Here is a 15,997-nt window from a genome sequence, read left to right as displayed (position 1 = left end):
ATGACATAAATCAAATGACTAATTTGTCCGTTTTCCTAACTGAGGTCCCTTTCCTTCATTTTCATCTGTAAATACTGAACAACAATATTCATTGAGGCAGTCAGCAAGACTGTTATCCTCTTTTTCATATCTACCTTCTTTTGTTTTTAATCTAACTAATCCTTGTTTTACTTTCCTTTTCTCATTTATGTATCTTTTTTACTGACTGGGCTGTTTTCTCTTCTGTGTGTGACTTGGGAGCTCTTACAACTTGCTTAGCCTCTTTCTGCCTAATCTTATAGATTATTATTTTATTATTTATACAGTGCCAGCAAAATTCCATAGCACTGTACAATGGGTGGACTAACAGACACGTAATTGTAACCAGACAAATGGACGCACAGGAACAGAGGAGTTGAGGGCCCTGCTCAATGAGCTTACATGCTGGAGGGAGTGGGGTATAGTGACACAAAAGGTATAAGTAGGGGTAATAAAATAGGTTTCTAGAAAAGTATTCACTGGGAACTTAGTAGGTTATTTTTGACATTTGCAGGAGAGGAGTCATGGGGGGAGGGTGGGAAATGAAAATCCACTAACAGTTTAAATTATATGCTTTCCTGCAGAAGTGTGTTTTCAAAGATTTTTTGAAGGAGTGGAGACTGGGTGAAAGTCTAATGGAGAAGGTAAGGGAGTTCCATAGAAAAGGTGCAGCCCTGGAGAAGTCTTGGAGGCGAGCATCAGATGTGGGAGTACGGACAGAGGATAGACGTAGGTCTTCGGCAGAGCGCAGGGGCCTCAACGGGACATACTTGTGTATTAGGGAGGATAGGTAGGTTGGAGCAGCATTATGTAGGAACTTGTAAGCAAGCACCAGAATCTTAAATTGAGCCCTATATCTAACTTGAAGCCAATGTAGGGACTGACAGAGGGAAAGACGTGGGAGGTGCGGGCAGACAGGAAAATGAGCCTTGCCGCAGCAGTGCAATCTGGGAACACGTAAGACCACTCAGAAGTAGATTGCAGTAGTCAAGACGAGAAAGAACAACGGCATGGACCAGCACTTTAGCCGCGTCTGGTGTTAATTAGGGATGGATGCGATCTATGTTTTTGAGATGGAAGCGGCAGGATTTGGCGATCGACTGGACATGGGGGGTGAAGTAGAGGTCGGAGTCAAAGAGAACACCTAGACAGCAAGCCTGCGAGTTAGAGGAGATGGTGGCGCCGTTGACTTGGAGGGAGACAGACACAGGACTAGCAACACTTGAGGGAGGAAAGACCAGAAGTTCTGTTTTGGACAGGTTGAGTTTAAGGAAGTGAGCAGCCATCCAATTGGAAATCGCGGACAGGCAGTCAGAGACACAAGTCAAGAAGATGGGCGGAGATTGATCAGGAGAGGACAGGTAGGTTTGTGTGTCATCTGCATATAAATGATAATGGAAGCCAAAGGCGCTGGTGAGTTTACCAAGGGAGGCACTATAGATGGAGAACAGTAGGGGACCAAGGACTGAACTATAGATCTGTCTATCTTCCTCACTCTGGGGTTTTTTACAATTACTAAATGTTAACCTTTTGTTTTTTACTATTTTGGACACTTCTGCGGAGTACCATAGTACTCTTAAATTTTTTTCTCTTACTGACAAGCCTGACTGAATTTTCTGTTGCCTTCTGTAGTGCAATTTTAAAATAATCCCATTTCTCTTGGACTCCATTTAAACTGCACCAGTCTGATAATGACTCCTTTACACACATTCTAATTTTCGAAAAATCTGTTTTTCTAAAATCTGAAACTTTTGTTTTTCTGTAGTGTGACTCAGTCACTGTTCTTATATTAAACCACACTGACTGGTGATCACTGTATCCTAAACGTTCACCTACAGTAATATCTGATTGCAAATCTCCATTTGTTAACACTAAATTTAGTATGGCCTCCTTGCGAGTTGACTCCTCAACGACTTGTTTTATAGATAGTCCTAGTAAGGAGATTAGAATATGTGTGCTCCTGGCACAAGCAGATATTTTGGTTTTCCAGTTCACATCTGGAAGATTAAAGTCACCCATGATGATAACTTCCCCTTTCATTGTCATTTTAGCTATTTCCTCAACTAGTAGATTATCTAACTCTTCTATTTGTCCTGGAAGCCTATAAATCACACCATACGAGTTACTGTGTGATTACCATATTCTAACTTAACACAAACTGACTATGTTTCGCCTCACTATCTTTTATTAGGATAGATTTTATGTTATCCTTCGCATACAGGGCCACCCCTTTCTTGCCTTCTCTGTCTTTTCTATATAAAGAATACCCTGGTATTGCTATGTCCTAGTCATTTTTCTCATTATACCATGTCTCAGTAACATCGACTAAATCTACACTATCAGTTGCCATTATTGCCACAAGTTCATGGATCTTATTCCCTAAACTGCGAGACATGACTCTAAGCTTGTCATTTTTTAACACACTTGCTACAGGCACTTTCTGCCCTTGTTTTAGGGGACAATGTTTTATCACCCTTTTGCCCCCCTCCAAGTTTAAATACATCCTAGCAAAACCTCAACTGCTCACTGAGAACATTTGTCCCCTTTTGAGAAAGATGCAAACCATTTTTTTTGTGCAGTTCATTTCCATTCCAAATAGAGCTACCATGAGAAATGAAACCAAATCGTTGCTCCCAACACCATTCACCAAGCCACAAATTAAAGGCCCTAATACGCATCTGCCTGTCATTCTGAGTGTTATGCACAGGCAGAACTACAAAGAATGACAGTGTGGAAGCAACCTGCCGTATATCATTGGCAAAGACACAAAAAACTTCCTTTACCTCTGAAACCATATTGCAAGCCAAGTCATTTGTCCTTAGATGTACAAGTACATCCAATTCCCCTTCCTGCTTTGCTTGTTAAACCATATAAAAAAATATATCTCCTGTCTCTGCGAGCAGTAGCTCCAGGAAGAAATCTCACAAGATGGCTATTGTCCAGCTCCACGCCTCTAGATAGAATCGACCAACAATAACTGCTTTCTATTAGGCCTCACCTTGTCCTTTTTTCATTGATTAGTTCCACAAACTTGGTGCCTGAGCCTGTCTCTACAACACCTGGTGCTGGAGCCTGGTGCTGGAGCCTCTCTCCACAACACCACTACACTCGGTGCCTGAGCCTTTCTCCACAACACCACTACACTTGGTGATGGAGCCTGTCTCCACAACACCACTACACTCGGTGCCTGAGACTGTCTCCACAACACTACACTTGGTGCCTGAGCCTGTCTCCACAACACCACTACACTGAAAGTGCTGAAGAAGAATTATGTAGAGTCACAGACTGTGAAATAAGCTTTTTATCCACAACTCTAAGTCTACTAAATAGTGAACAGCCAGCTGTAACTATAAACTCGTGCTGGGCAGCCATGAGACAGGGCCTGTAAAAATAACACAGGGGGCCAGCAACAGGTCCCCCAATGCCACCACTCATGGGCATCGGATGGGAGTTTATATTTAAATAATGCGGGGTGAGCAGTTATCTATGCCTAGTTGTGCCCAGTGGGTGGGGACTTTTAACAAAAAAATGGAGGAGGCATCCTAGTGCCCCCCTTGCCCTTACCCATGGTGAGAGCTACTAATTAAAATTTGGGGGGACCTAGTTCACCATCAACCCCCACAGATGAATGGTGGGTGAGGACTATTTAATAACCTTAATTTAATAACCTTAACAAACAGGTGACGGGTGAGGGCTATTTTTTTTATTATAACCAAGGGGACCTGGTGTTCCCTGCCCACACCCATTGACAGACCCAACAAGGAGAAAGGTGGACCCACCATTGCCCACCTCCTCTCCAGTGGCTATGGGTCCTCAAGCCCTTAGCCACCACCTGCCCAGTTTAAAATAGCCTAGGTACCCACTCATATAGTGAGGCTTGCCCGATAAATCTAAAAACCTGTAAATTAAAAAGTATACTTGCCATTAGATGTCTTATTTCTTCTTAGATTTACTTTTCTTTAGCCCCACAAAAAGCCAACCAATCTCACTTCTCTCGAGAGTTGTCATACAAATATTCTCATGGGGAGCTTCCCCCATGCTAGCGATTAGGCAGCAGATTTGGCTGCTCACTGTTTAGTAGATATGCCCCAACAGTGACTCATTTTTTTACTTTTTAACATTTATTATTAATTGTTTATTCAATTTTTGTTTCCATGAGAAGAAGAGGAATGTACCATAATACATTCCAATAAATTGCACAAATGTGGTTAAACCTCACAAAGCGAGTGAACGCTAATTTGCGATTGAGCATCCTCCTGGGTGCATTTGTCTCTAGTCGTTTTAAAATTGGTGCATTGTATATACTTCTAGTCCGATACTTTTTATATGGTTCACATGCGAAAAAACACTCATTTTCAACCAGAAACTGAATTAATGTAGCTGATTGGTGCAAATTTGGTTGGGCTGACCAAATTCAAACCAAATTAGCTTTAGTAAATATGAGAATTTCTATTCCAGTCGTAATGCAACCATTTTTTTCACCAGATTTTTCCATCCGGACAAAATCCGTATTTAGTGAATAACCTTATGAAAGTCTGTTCTGGAGAAAAAGGGTTGAGCTTGCTTAGATGTACCCTCAATGACAAATTGCATGAATAAATGTATACCTGTTTTTATTTGGGTTATATCTACTACATAGTTGTTGTTTTTTTATCATGTGAAGTGTTTTGAGTTGGACTTCCCTTTTTTTCTGGGTAAGCACATCACATGGCGTCATCACTGAGATGGAAGGCCTGACCGCAACTAGAGGCACTTCCTACTCCATAGCAGCATTTGATTGGAGGGGCGTATAATAGTGCATGCGCATTGCTTCCACCAATGCTTCTCTATGAGAAGCAATGCACTGAGAGAGATCGCAATGTATTGGAAAGATGTCAGCAGGCACGCTGATGATTTTGGAGGCATAGCATGCGGATGCAGCAGAGGAGTCTCAGCGCTATAGTTCTGAAAAAACAATTGCTATTTTCGTGATTATAGGTTTCCTTTAAGTGCTCGTCACAGTAACCCCATAAGCATAATTGAAAGACTGTCAAAAAAGACCTATGAACTGTTCCCTGTAAGATGACAATATAAAGCCAATCTCTATATATTTCATAGCATCTGCCTATTTGTGTCGCCTTGCATTGTGATGAGTTGACTCTTTGTATCACAGGGCCCATTTGTCAATCACTCAGCACCATTGTCCCTATGTGTCCCTTATGAGAGAGTGGAGTTTTGCTAATTGTTTTGCTGTGTCACTCACACCTCCCCAGTGACAGCTTAACAAAAAATATAGTCCACCTTTGTGTCATCCATGACCCACAGGTCCTTCCTGTTTGATGTCGTCACCCTTTTCAGGGAGTAGACAATATGTAATCATGTTTTTGGTTATTATTAGAGCCTTAGTAAAATGATTCACTCTACCTCGTTTTTTTTTTTATTACAACACTTAATTACCTGATAGTTCCTACCAGTCTACTCACAAAACAACACATACCGGTAGTCAACAAATGGCATTTTTTTTTTTAGGAGGAATATTGCCTCAACACTCTTAGAAGAAAATAAGATCTCACAGTTCCATAGATGGAATCATAACAGAACACTGGCCCATGCCAGCTAAACATTTTGTTTGTCCCTGGCGATGTTCATGAGATGTTTTGTGCTTCTCCGTCACAGCTATGAAACCTGTCACTTGTAATGTACAGAGTGTATTAGGTGTGGCTCTGCTGTAAGGACACAATTTGGCACACGTAGCTGAATCTTTTTTCTGTGCCTTTATGTCACTGTACTTAACAGATCTGCAGCTTATTCCCTCCCCAGTCTCAGACAGAGAGGAGGGAGGAGAGGCTTGTTCCTGGGCATTGGAGACAGTCCAAGAGTTCAGTCAGCCTTTAAGGAGGGAGTGTATATACTATGTATACACAATGAATCAGTATGCAGACAGTATGTACGTTAACCACACAGAGAATGTATAATGTACACAGCCATAAAGTATCCATATACAGTAACATACAAACACACAGACACCCATACATACACACACACACACACATGTATATATATATAAATGCAAGTTTGTGTGATATAGATATATAAATCAGTAGTATGAATGGTACATGTGTGCAACATTGCTTGCTAGTTTCTTAATAAGATGCCTGTGATTCATATTTCATGAGGGAGGCAGACATTTTGCCAGGTGAGGTCACCTGAAGAGGTGTGCCTATGCAAATATGAACAGGTAGATAAAGACAGGAGGATAAACAGGAATTGCCAGTTCTCGGCTCGTAGAGATAACCCCCCCCTGGATCTCTGTACTGTCACCGGCACAGGTAGGAAGCTTATCAATGTAGTTTAGGTTCTCACTGCTATGCCCAATCTTCACATAGAACTTTAGAATGCTTATGATTTTCCATACAAGTGTGGGTTTCTGTGACATGTTGTAGTGTAACTGTTATCCTGATACAAACAGAATGGTTGTAAGATAGAGATTTAAACTTTGCTTTGTGGCTCCTACGATGTATCTGCACTCAGATGTTCTGGCTTTGCTTTTGTGTACACAATGTATAGCACACAGAATTGAGGGCAGGGGGGTTTCTCTAGTGAAGGTGTTAGAGGCAAAATCTGTAAGGGAATTCGAGTATGTCTGGGATATGTAACAGGCTCTCTTTAATGAATTCAGATTACTATTTACATGCAATAAGGGCAGCCTTGATGAGTCTTTTAGTTCTTATCTGCGTCAGAGTCTGTATTTCTAGGTTATTTTCTTTAAGGAGGGGGTAATGTGGGGGGAGAGGTTCAGCACTGGTCCTCCAGCTGTTTTTGAACTACCATTACCACAACTCTCTGCCACCCAAGTGTGTGAAACGTACACCAACAGCAGCTGAAAGGCCCCTAGATTACAGTGCACATAAGCAGCCGGTGAGGTCTAAATTTAGAAAATAAACCTCAGGCCCATTCTAGAAGCTGCAGAGAGAACTCTATGAGCTACGGTATTAGGAGAGATAATGTCAAAACATGCAGTGAGTGTGTGTGTGTGTGTGTGTGTGTATGTATGAACCTGTATATTATTATATCTATATATGTGTTTGTGTGTGTGCAAATATATATATATATATATATATATATATATATATAGAGAGAGAGAGAGAGAGATTGATTTGGTGATGTACTATATATGATATAGTTGCAAAGTATACTAAATCAATCAGCTACTAAAGCAAGTCATAGCAACAAGAAACCGCAGAAGAGTACAGAATAAAACCATATTTTTTATTTTTAAACTCTTTATTTTTGGTTCAGTCCACGGACATGAGATATGAAGACAGTTAACATTGCTATTAACACAATAGATCAGTGTACAGTATACACATCTTGTATGATACATAACAGCCCATGGGTTGAGGTACTTAAGACAATATAAATAGAATAACATTTTGTTTAACTGTTCACTGTTTTCAAACCAATAAACGTAACTAGGGTACGTTCAGCTCATACGTCAGGTAGGCGGTGAAGCGTTGTGTATTAACAAAAATAAAAGAATATATATGAATATAATGCGATAAGAGTGACCTAAAGACGTTAACAGTATGATATCATGCCTCTCTATCATAAAATGCAAACATACTAATTGCCTGGAATATGTGACGGGGGAAGGACTTCGTAAAACGAGGAGTGTGGAGGACAGTCACCAATAGCAGCGAATGTTATGATTTTGTAAGAGGGATGTAAATGGCAAATGTGACCCTCGCCACAACGATGTGTCCATCCAACACAACAGCTTTGGCCAGTCAAGGCAACAAGCCACCAGCAGACGTCTTAGAAAATGCGGTAGCTTCATCGCTGGAATGTGTTCTCCAATCCTCCACGTTGGCGTGTCAGGCCCTGAAAATCTTTGTGAAGCGTGGCTACTTCAGCCAGCATATTTTTCAGCAGGTCCATCAGGAACTCCTTCAGAACTGCTCTCACCTTAGAGAAGACTGGTCTTGATGGACCCGACAGTGGATTAGTCGGAACATGCAGGTTTTCCTCCTCAGCCACAAAGGACAGGTCGTCTGAAAGGTCTGAGCAATCCTTTTGATAGAAGGCAATCTTGTGCCCAAGAGAGCCATGAGCCTGCACTAGAAGATCCTCAATATTAATGCCTAACTGAGGCTTGTCTGATTTCTGTTTCTTGCGACTCATGTGTGTCTCTGCTGTACAGGGAGTCCAACAAGATCCACCCTTTTAGGGCAAAATAGCATTAGATAGGGTAGAAAATATCAACTTTGGCTCGATTTCTCTCGTTGTCCAATCACAGACTTCTCAATGCAGTTCAATGAATCTTAGCAATGAAGGTGCTCTGGGCAATTGCTGCCTCTTGAGTTTAGTTCCACTGAGCTAACCAAACCAGGAAGTAACAGGACCATTTGTCTGACTGACTGCGAGCGGGGTGGGGTGTAACAAGGTTCATTTATAAAAGTGCTAATTCCTATTTAAAAAGCTAAACTCCTTTAAGTGACGCAGTCTGTACATGGATTGGTTGGGTCCACAGTATAAGATAAAACTCAGAACTCATATAACAGATAGCAGGATCGAACTGGGAATAAAAAGTTCCTCTTCCTCTCCCCTTCAGATCCATCTCCTTCCCCCAGCTCCATCTCCTTCTCTCTGACCCCTCCAGATCCCAATCCCCTCCATCTCTCTCCCCCCCCCTCCAGTATGCTCCCTCTGCCCCATCCAGCTGCATCTCCTTCTGTCCCCATCCACCTCCATTTCTGCCCCACTACCATCTCCCCCCTCTCCTCCAGCTCGATTTCCCTCCCTCTGTCCCCTGCAGCTCCACCTGCCTCCCTCTCTCCAGCTGCATATCTCTCTCCCCTCTACTCTTTACCTTCAGCTCCATCTTCCCCTCCCCTCCATCTCCCTCTCACTTTTCCCTCTAGATGCATCCCTCCTCTCCTATAGCTCCATTTCCCCCTCTGTCCCAAAATAAGCTGCCACTTTCACTTACCCTGGTAGCCCAGTGTACCTGCTTACTGGGAGCAGCAGCACCATGCGCTTCCCCTCCTGACCTGCAGCTCCCATGCGGTGTGATGTTGGAGGAAGTCTTACTGAGGGTGGGGAGGACCTTAAAACTCATTTCCTGCTCCCTCCCTTAGTGAGGCTTCCTAAAGCTAGTGTCCTGTGAAGGAGCTGGCTGGTGTTGCCAGGCAGGCACTGACCAACTCCTTCACAGACATTGCAGCTAAGCTCTCATTGATGATTGCAGGAGATTCCCTATCTTCTGGGACCACCTGCAAATATTATTAAACACACAGCACCTCTGCTAGTGTTCTCCCCCCTTCCCATATCAGTGGCTGTGCAGAGGTTAAGCCCAAATTCAGCAGCCCCCCATATCAGCGGCTGTGCAGAGGTTAAGCCCAAATTCAGCAGCCCCCCATATCAGCGGCTGTGCAGAGGATAAGCCCAAATTCAGAAGCCCACCAGGATATTTCCCAGTATCCTGTTGGGCCGGCATACAGTTTATGGTGAACGCAACTGACACATTAATATATATGCAGTGTTTTATTATTGGTGATGATTAATATCAAATATAGGAAACAACATGAGTAACATTAAAGGATCACTATAGCCACCAGAACAACTACAGCTTATTGCATTTGTTCTAGTGAGTATAATCATTACCTTCAGGCTTTTTACAGTAAGCACTGTCTTTTCAGAGAAAATGCCATGTTTACATTACAACCTGGGGGTACCTCCACTGGCCACTCATTAGATGGCTGCTAGAGGTGCTTCCTTGTGCAGAGTAAGCAGCACAACATTCAGTATCTCCACCCTCTGCATGCAGACACTGAACTTTCCTCATATAAATACTTTGATTCAATGCATCTCTATGAAGAAATGCTGATTGGTAAGGGCTGTGTTTGACTTGTGTTGGCTCTGCCCATGATCTGCCTCCTTGACAGTCTCATCCAATCCTATGGGGAAGCATTGTAATTGGCTCAGAGAATCACTTCCGATGATGTCAGCAGACATGGGCAGGTCAGAGGCAGACAGGGGCAGAGCTAGCAGCTGCAGACTTGGATACAAGTAAGATTTTACTATATTTAGGGAGGCAGGAGGGCTAAAGGGTGGTTTTAATACAATAGGGTTAGGAATTCACGTTCCTTTAAGTAGGGTAATTAACATCTAGACGCCAGGTGTAGTGCTTGGAAACTAGCGACATTAGCTAAATGTCTCTCTCAGGGTGGAATCATTTTTTATGTGGTATACTACTGTACAAGGTAATTTGATATAGGCTACAGTTTATATGGTAGTGTACAAAATAGTCTCAAGGTGTGCTCTATGTTGTATAGGACACATCTGCATGATATAGACTGGAGTGTTTATGTTTGTTTTTATTATACAGGTAATATTCTTCATGGTATTGGCAATATTCTTTACTAACGTATTTTAATCTTTTCGGGATGGTTCACATTCATTAGGAAGGAGTAGCATTAGTAAGCATCCCTTTTGCTACAAAGTGCCACTAGCCATAACAGAATATCAATTATTACCAATTGTTACTAATTAGTATTGTATTTACACAATAACTAGCCATAAAAATGCAATGCGTTCTGAAAAAAAGTCTACAAACATTCTCCATAACCGTTTTATTTGTACTTAATGGTACTCAATTTCTGTTACAGTGCAAACTGTTCTAAAACAAATCGACTACTTACCAGGGAAGGTCTAGCACAATAACCATTACAGGGCCATGGTCATCAGGTGGGGGCTCTAAATATTTATATTATGGCAGCCCCCAAACCTTTAGTCACCTCCACTAAAATAAGATAACCCTACCTAACTCACTGATTTAATTAATAATAATGAGAATGGCCATTAAAACTAATACCTGTAAAATAAAAAATTTACATACCATTAGAAATCTTCTATTCTTTCAACTCTTATTTTCAGCCCCCTGAAGGGCCACAAATTCATACTTTTAAGCACAACTAATAAAATGAAAGCAAAACTAGCCCCTCCCCCTAAAAAACACAAAAATCTAAAACATGACACAATACAAATTGAAGATAATGTGTGAAAGCAGTTGGTTTAATTCAGACACAGAATGCTTCTGGACATTTGCTGCAGATATGCTTGGTCTGACCAAATTTTGACCGTATTCTGACCGTATTTTATAAATACCAGAATTGCCATTGTGGTCAGAATTTTGCAATTTTCACCGGATCCAGTGAATAACTAAAGTATATGTACAGCTGTTCACAAGATGTACAGTATATCTTGTTGAACAGTTTGTTCATTATAAGCCACGTCTCCCCTGAATTCTATGTAGTGTCAGTTATATTCTTATAAGTGAGAATAATGTAATACTTATAACTAACCGGCTCTAATGTAAAAGGTAAAGTCCATAGCATGCTGGGCATATCGCATACGGTAAAGGGTAATGTTTATACCAATCAGATTTCAGTGTTAGAGGAAAATGAATGTTTTTAACAAGCAGGTAACAGTGCATGAGGTAAAAGGTAATGTCGATAACACGCAGGCCATAGCGTAGTGTCTGTAACGTGCAGGCTGTAGTGTAATGTCTGTGGATTTCAGGCTGTAGTGTATAATATTAATGTCTGTAACGTGCAGGCTGTAGTGTAATGTCTGTGGATTTCATGATGTAGTGTATAATATTAATGTCTGTAGCGTGCAGGCTGTAGTGTATGAGGTAAATATAATCTCTGTAGCGTGCAGGCTGTATTGTAAAATTGAAAATATAATCTATGTAGCGTGCAGGCTGAAGTGTACGAGGTAAATGTAATCAATGTAGCGTGCAGGCTGTAGTGTATAAGGTAAATATAATCTCTAGCGTGCAGGCTGAAGTGTACGAGGTAAATATAATCTCTGTAGCGTGCAGGCTGTAGTGTATGAGGTAAATATAATCTCTGTAGTGTGCAGGCTGTATTGTAAAATGAAAAATATAATCTATGTAGCATGCATGCTGTAGTGTATGAGGTAAATATAATCTCTGTAGCGTGCAGGTTTAAGTATGAGGTAAATATAATCTATGTAGCGTGCAGGCTGAAGTGTACAAGGTAAATATAATCTCTGTAGCATTTAGGCTATAGTGTACAAGGTAAATATAATCTCTGTAGCGTTTAGGCTATAGTGTACGAGGTAAATATAATCTATGTAGCGTGCAGGCTGTAATGTAAGAGGTAAATATAATCTCTGTAGCATGCAGGCTGTAGTGTAAGAGGTAAATATAATCTATGTTGCGTGCAGGCTGTAGTGCAAGAGGTAAATATACGGTAATCTCTGTAGCATGCAGGCTGTAGTGTAAGAGGTAAATATAATCTCTGTAGCGTGCAGGCTGTAGTGTAAGAGGTAAATATAATCTCTGTAGCGTGCAGGCTGTAGTGTATGAGGTAAATATAATCTCTGTAGTGTGCAGGCTGTATTGTAAAATGAAAAATATAATCTATGTAGCATGCACGCTGTAGTGTATGAGGTAAATATAATCTCTGTAGCGTGCAGGTTTAAGTATGAGGTAAATATAATCTATGTAGCGTGCAGGCTGAAGTGTACAAGGTAAATATAATCTCTGTAGCATTTAGGCTATAGTGTACAAGGTAAATATAATCTCTGTAGCGTTTAGGCTATAGTGTACGAGGTAAATATAATCTATGTAGCGTGCAGGCTGTAATGTAAGAGGTAAATATAATCTCTGTAGTGTGCAGGCTGTAGTGTATGAGGTAAATATAATCTATGTTGCGTGCAGGCTGTAGTGCAAGAGGTAAATATAATCTCTGTAGCATGCAGGCTGTAGTGTAAGAGGTAAATATAATCTATGTAGCGTGCAGGCTGTAGTGTATGAGGTAAATATAATCTCTGTAGTGTGCAGGCTGTAGTGTACGAGGTAAATATAATCTATGTAGCGTGCAGGCTGAAGTGTACAAGGTAAATATAATCTCTGTAGCGTTTAGGCTATAGTGTATGAGGTAAATATAATCTATGTAGTGTTCAGGCTGTAGTGTACAAGGTAAATATAATCTCTGTAGCGTGCAGGCTGTAGTGTATGAGGTAAATATAATCTCTGTAGCATGCAGGCTGTAGTGTACGAGGTAAATATAATCTATGTAGTGTGCAGGCTGTAGTGTATGAGGTAAATATAATCTCTGTAGCGTGCAGGCTGTAGTGTAAGAGGTAAATATAATCTCTGTAGCGTGCAGGCTGTAGTGTATGAGGTAAATATAATCTCTGTAGCATGCAGGCTGTAGTGTACGAGGTAAATATAATCTATGTAGTGTGCAAGCTGTAGTGTATGAGGTAAATATAATCTCTGTAGCGTGCACGCTGTAGTGTACGAGGTAAATATAATCTATGTAGCGTGCAGGCTGTAGTGCAAGAGGTAAATATAATCTATGTAGCGTGCAGGCTGTAGTGTAAGAGGTAAATATAATCTATGTAGCGTGCAGGCTGTAGTGTCCGAGGTAAATATAATCTCTGTAGTGTTCAGGCTGTAGTGTAAGAGGTAAATATAATCTATGTAGCTTGCAGGCTGTAGTGTATGAGGTAAATATAATCTCTGTAGCTTGCAGGCTGTAGTGTATGAGGTAAATATAATCTCTGTAGCGTGCAGGCTGTAGTGTACGAGGTAAATATAATCTATGTAGCATGCAGGCTGTAGTGTACGAGGTAAATATAATCTATGTAGTGTGCAAGCTGTAGTGTATGAGGTAAATATAATCTCTGTAGCGTGCACGCTGTAGTGTACGAGGTAAATATAATCTATGTAGCGTGCAGGCTGTAGTGCAAGAGGTAAATATAATCTATGTAGCGTGCAGGCTGTAGTGTAAGAGGTAAATATAATCTATGTAGCGTGCAGGCTGTAGTGTCCGAGGTAAATATAATCTCTGTAGTGTTCAGGCTGTAGTGTAAGAGGTAAATATAATCTATGTAGCTTGCAGGCTGTAGTGTATGAGGTAAATATAATCTCTGTAGCTTGCAGGCTGTAGTGTATGAGGTAAATATAATCTCTGTAGCGTGCAGGCTGTAGTGTACGAGGTAAATATAATCTATGTAGCGTGCGGGCTGTAGTGTAAGAGGTAAATATAATCTCTGTAGCGTGCAGGCTGTAATGTAAGAGGTAAATATAATCTCTGTAGCGTGCAGGCTGTAGTGTATGAGGTAAATATAATCTCTGTAGCATGCAGGCTGTAGTGTATGAGGTAAATATAATCTCTGTAGCGTGCAGGCTGTAGTGTATGAGGTAAATATAATCTCTAGCGTGCAGGCTGTAGTGTACGAGGTAAATATAATCTACGTAGAGTGCAGGCTGTAGTGTACGAGGTAAATATAATCTACGTAGAGTGCAGGCTGTAGTGTACAAGGTAAATATAATCTACGTAGAGTGCAGGCTGTAGTGTATGAGGTAAATATAATCTCTGCAGTGTTCAGGCTGTAGTGTACAAGATTAGGGTAATGTCTATGACATATATTTTATATTTTCCATTGTTACATACTTTATTCTTCCTGTATCTATTCCCTCTTCGTTGATGACTTTTAGCCCTTGAGCCTTCTTTGCTACAAGACATAAAATACATAACGTGGGGGGCGGGGCTTGGGCATCATGGCGGCTGGCTGCACATCGCCTGAGCTCCTGATCTAAACCTCGCAATCTGCCCGACATCGGGTGCCCAGCCGACCAGCGGTGCCCAGCAAAGCTGCATATAGCTGTAGGCGAACCTGGGGGAAGCCCCTGCGATTTTGCGGACTTACCCGCTCGTTTCATCCCACAGAGACCACATTGCGGCCTACCTCCGCTGCCGGGCGGGTGAAACGGCCGATCACCTGCCCCACGCGAGGCTGCCACAGGGGAGGTCTACCACTCGCCTCGCTGCCCCCCCCTCTGGGCCGGGAGGGATATCCCGGTCCCCACTGAAGGACTCACACTCTCAGCACATCAAGTAAGGGGCCGACTCGGGACCCAAGTGGCGCACGCAACATGGCCGCCGTCCCAGTGACTCAGCACCCACTATCAGGCATGAGGACACAGGACTGGCTCACTGCTTTCAACCAAAGATTTGATGACATCTGCCAGAAATTCTGGAGCAGGATCCACGACCGAGCTCAAAGGCAAGCCTCTCATACAGATCACCAGTCCCACAGCAACACAGCCGAAGCACACCACTCACCCAAGCTGGAGGCTATGAAGGGACACGGCTCGCCTATACTGACGCCTCCTGCAGTGCGGATGGGAGGTGATGGGGCCTTCAACGCCTGCTCCTCTTCCGAGCCGGGGGCTCTAATGGAGGTAACCCCCCACCGCCGTCCATATACCCAGAGGGCCGCCCGAAACCCGGAAAACCCATGGGCCCACGATCCTAAGGAAGGGATCAATGGACACCAGGCATGGGCTCCCACAAAGGCCTTGGGCCGAGGACATGGCAGACGGAGGCCCCACGCACTGATGCCCAGCCGACGTGAGATGGCACATGACCCCCACGGACCCGGTAAGCTGACGGGCGTGGGATACAAGAGAGAGCCCTACCAAACATGGCATGGACTACCACGAATCCCAAGGGAACTGCCACACACAGGGATTGGCTGATAGCCGGGCTTTTCCTGGATGATGTCGACCTGTGCAACCGAACTTAAGAGACTCCTCTAACTACCACCTGATATGCCTATTATGCTTTAGTTAGGCCTGTTGCCCATTTGTTTTACATCATATTATTTTATGCACCCCTTTGATATACTACATGATCGACGTACACCTGACCGAGCTCTTAGAGGCCTCAGTGGATTAACCATCCCCTCTCTCTGCCGCACCTTTAACCACCCTTATGCATAACAACTGCAACTAGAGAGAGAGCATCACATAATGTTTGCAACTTTCAATCCTTATTTCACACGCAGACATATAGGTCTCAGCTAACCCTACACCACATTAATCTCTTGCAACCTAACTGCACTCCACAGGTATACTACGCTCCATAGCAGTACGTTGTCAGTTCACAGTCAGTCATTT

At 42.4% G+C, this 15,997-nt stretch overlaps 1 protein-coding gene across 4 annotated transcripts in view; it reads left to right on the top strand.

Annotated features, from left to right (window-relative positions):
* Window positions 1-15,997, top strand: part of GRB7 (growth factor receptor bound protein 7) — an 80,459-nt gene that overhangs the window by 6,392 nt on the left and 58,070 nt on the right. Inside the window, exon 1 of one of the 4 annotated variants that reach the window (XM_063459088.1) lies at window positions 6,265-6,326. The exons of the other annotated variants lie outside the window; for them this stretch is intronic. The gene's annotated coding sequence lies outside the window, so the exon portion shown is untranslated. Of the gene's footprint in view, window positions 1-6,264; window positions 6,327-15,997 lie in introns of those variants that run through there. 4 annotated transcript variants of the gene reach the window in all.

The sequence above is a fragment of the Pelobates fuscus genome, chromosome 6, assembly GCF_036172605.1.
Source record: "Pelobates fuscus isolate aPelFus1 chromosome 6, aPelFus1.pri, whole genome shotgun sequence".
Lineage (NCBI taxonomy): Eukaryota > Metazoa > Chordata > Amphibia > Anura > Pelobatidae > Pelobates > Pelobates fuscus.
This window is presented reverse-complemented; position numbering and strand designations above follow the sequence as displayed.